We start from the raw sequence: 4,479 nt of genomic DNA, 5'->3' as shown, positions 1-4,479 counted from the left end.
GCACTAACCAGAAATTTTGATCAGACCACTGTAACATTTTGCATATATCCATTGGAATGGCTGTTATCAGAAAATCCCACAATGAAAAGTGTTAGGGTAGGGGGAATGTTGGAGTGTTGGAGCTCTTGTGCCTTGTTGTAGGGAATAAGGAAACATATAGCAACTGTGTAGGATTACACAAATATCTGTATATATATGTGGAATTACCATGTGATACAGGCGTTCACCATTTGCCTATGTACCCAAGAATGAGCAAATGAGACTCAAATAGAGAGTTGCACAGCAATATTCATCACATAATTTTTCAAAGTAGCAGGAAGATGAAGGCAACCTAGGTGCATAATGCATGTCAAAGAATGAAAGAACAAACAGAATGTGGCATGTGTGTGCACATTTGTGTGTATCTGTGTGTACGCACAGACATGCACATGGAAGAATACTGCTCAATTGGAAAAGGGAAGTGAAGTAGGCCAGTCATAGAAAGCCAAATGTTACATGATCCCACTTTGTGGATACCTGGAGTGATCAGTTTCTATTACAGTTTGGATATTTCATATCCCACTGCTCCAAGTAGTAAAGTTTAGGTCCCCAGCATGGTACTACTGGGAAAAGCTGGAATCTTTAAGAGTAAAGCCTATTGTGAGATCTTTAGATCATTGGTGGCATTTCCTTCAAGGGGATAATGTGACCCCAGCACCTTGCAAATGAAAACATGATGTTCCATTTTAAGCACTGTTTGAAAGGAGATATCCCCTAAAGGACTCCAACAGGCTTTCATCTATATAGGTTTAAGAATGATGCATTTTGGAAATCTATCAAGTCTTTGTGCATCTAACTTAATAGTATCACATAGAGTCTACCAGTGCATATAGCTTAAACTTTATGCTATATTCACCAAAAAAACTATATTGATGTAATTTATTTAACTTCTGTTTATATCTTGACTACCCAGTACAAAACATTGTGAATTTCAACACATCAGCACATGCTGTTATCATTATAATAGTTTGATTTTACTAGACTTTTAAACTTTCTGCTGTTAATATAATATGGCTATTTGCTCTATAAATTTAAAAACTCATAGAAAACAATGCTCGTGAGATCACTTTAATATTTTCTACTTTCTATCTTTATTGAGAAATGATTAGTCAACAAAACATGTATACGTGAGATGTAGGGTCGGGTATGGTGGCACATGACTGCAATTCCAGTGGTTCTGGAGGCTAAGACAAGAGGATCACAAGTTCAAAGCCAGGCTCAGCAACTTAGTGAGAGCAAGGCCCTAAGTAATTTGGTGAGATCCCGTCTCTAAGTATACATAAATAAATAAATAAGGGCTAAGGATCTTATTCAGTGGTTTAAACCCCCTGGGTCAATTACTTGTACCAGAAAAACAAAAGAGAGCGAGAAAGAGAAGAGACAGAAAGAAAGAGAGAGAGAGAAAGAGAGAGAGAGAGAAAGGTAGTCACAACATGGTGTTGCAATATATTGTGATATACATACACAATTTCACAATGTCTTTAAACTTGTGTCAGTTGAACTGATTAATATATCCACTATTTCCTATAGTTACTTTTTTTTTCTTTCTTTGTTCTCGTCCTCTCATTTTTTCTATTTATTTATTTATTTATCTATTTTTTGGTTTGGTGATTACTCTCATGCTCCATCCTATCAGCAAATTTCATGTGTACAATGTAATGTTGTTAACTAGAGTCACCATGCTGTACCTTAGATTTCTATCTTGTATAAATGGAAATTTTGTATCTCCTAAACAGTATCAATCCATTTTCTCCTCGCTTCAGTCCTTGGAAACCACCATTCTTCTCTTTGATTCTATGAGTTTGACTATTTTGGATTCCATGTATAAATGACATCATGCAATATTTATCTTTATGTGCCTGGCCTATTTCTTTTGCATAATGTCCTCTAGCTTCACTACTGCTATTTCAAATGACAGGATTTCACTCTTTTTTAAGGCTGAATATCCCTATGTGTTTGTCTGTCTGTGTGTAGAAATCACTTTTATCAACTGACAGATACTAGATTTGCTTCTGTATCTTGGCTATTGTGAATAATAATGCAATTAACATGGAAATGCAGATAAATCTTCAGTGTACTGGCTTCACTTAGATAACCAGAAGGGAACAGCTGGATCAGTTTTGTTAATAGACCTGTTTTGAGTTTTTCAGGAATCTCCATACTCTATCTCATAATGGCTGATCCAATTTGTATTCCCACTGACAGGCATAAGGCCTCACATCCTTGTTGACACTTATCTTCTTCTTCTTCTTTTTTTTTTTTAACAGTGATGCTGACAGATTTGAAGTCATATCTCATTTTAGTTTTGATTTACATTTCCCTGGTGTCTACTAATGTTGAACACCTTTTTTATATATCTGGTGACACCAGGACCATGGAAGTATGACTGGCAGCTCAGCTACTATCTGGTAGTCAAGTCTTGCTGATGTTATCCATCTCATGACGTGCAATACAATGCACATTTTATGTTAGTATCAATACCAAAACATCTCAAAATAATTTTCTTTCATGAACATGAGTAAATAAAATATGAGTCAAAGTCACTTTACTTTTACCTGTAGAAAGTTCATTCTACTTATAAAACATATTTTATAATACTTTCATTTAGTTGAACTTTATAGCAAATTCTAAATCAGTTTAGAAGATCATTAAACACAGAAATATTTTAAACAATAAGTGGAATAAATAAATTCAGGGTTAAAAATTAATTTCATAGTATATTTTCTTAACCATTTAATTATAATACATAATTGACTGTAATATTTAACCGATAACCCTCTATCATTAAAAATTCTTTATAAAATTCTAATCTAGTAGTAGTAAATATCCAGCACATTTCATCTAGGTCTCTGAATTTAATGTACCTGAGCATTCTGTAAAACAAAGCATTCATCATCTTAGTTTATGTGTGCAAAATGCTGAGAGGATCTTATTACCTATTCCTTGCCACAGGTATAGACAAATGATGTTGACAAGCTGTGAACCCAAAAACTGTATTTAATGGTCTATTAGAATAGGTTGAACATTGAGAGTGAAAACATTTATTGATAAAATTTCTAACTCATGCTGTGTTGGGGAATGGATGACAGGGGAAAGCCACTCCTGACAATCTGCACACCCCAGGGAAAATATTCAGAATAAATATCTTTGTAACCTCGGTCACCTTCTATTTGCTTTACATTTTACCATTGGTTTTAATGAATAGGAGCTGGTTTCCAACAAGTCTCTGCAGGGTTCTTCAACTTTTCTTTGCTCTGTGCTGCTGTGACTAACACATCTGCTTGAAACTGTCAGCAATGTTAAGTGTACAATTTGAGTCTTCAGAGAATCTGCAACTCAAGGATATGCAATACCAAAGAAAAGATGCTGCATGGTTTTAACCTATGTTTCAAATCCTATTTTAGGCAAATTTGTCCCTGCCATCAGTATAAGTGAAGTCTTTTTAAAAAAGTCATAACATCTGCTTGAGGTACTGATGTTTCACAGACTTCAAATACAACAGATGTAACAATCCATGGTGAGTCATTGAATATCAGCTTAGTTAGAGTCAGGGAATATCAGTGATATGATGCCTCAACTAAATGGATGACTTGAGTTCTTTTTTTCTTGGCAGACTAACTTTACTAGTTTTTATAAAGTATTTCATCACTTATGATAAAATTTACAAATTTCTAGACAAACAGTGATAACACCTCTTGGAATAATGGTGTCTTTTGTAGCACCTCCCATTTTCAGAGGGATCCAGTATTTGAACACAGCCATACATCTTGATTTTGATATTTTTAATACAGACATTGAAGATAAATTGACAAAGTTGGATTCAAAAATTTAAAAAATAAAAATAAACAATTTACTCACTATGTTAGGAACTTGCAACGGAAATGTGACTGTGACCAGAAAAGGAAATAATATGGGAAAAACAAAAAGAAATTTGTTTCTGGCCCCCAATCTTTCTTCTATTATATAGTGACTATAATGACTTTAATATCATTTTATTTATCAATCCCTATATCTCCATATGTGTGCTCTTGTTCAGTGATTATACAAAAAAAATCCTCATAGATTATTTGAAATTAGAATTTATTCATTTGGACAGGAAATTCTCTTCTTATAAGGGGATGTTCCATGTGAAACATTCCATTTAAATTAGAAAGATTGAATATGGGAGGGCCTGCCTGTACTACACTGGTGCAAAAAGGATGTTCAAAATATGTTTGTTGAATAAGTCATAAAATGATGATGAAAAGTTAGGGGAACAAAGGAAGATAAGTAATTCGATTCAATCTTTTAGATTATATCCCTAAGAAGAATATTTGTTAGACATTCAAAACTTGCTATGATAATGATTTTCTGTATTTTACATATATTAACTTATTTAATATCCCCAACAGAGAGATGGCTATGCTCCTAATCAATACAGTATTTGGTAATTATTTAACC

The sequence above is a fragment of the Marmota flaviventris genome, chromosome 5 (genome assembly GCF_047511675.1).
Source record: "Marmota flaviventris isolate mMarFla1 chromosome 5, mMarFla1.hap1, whole genome shotgun sequence".
NCBI classification, from domain to species: Eukaryota; Metazoa; Chordata; class Mammalia; order Rodentia; family Sciuridae; genus Marmota; species Marmota flaviventris.
This window is presented reverse-complemented; position numbering follows the sequence as displayed.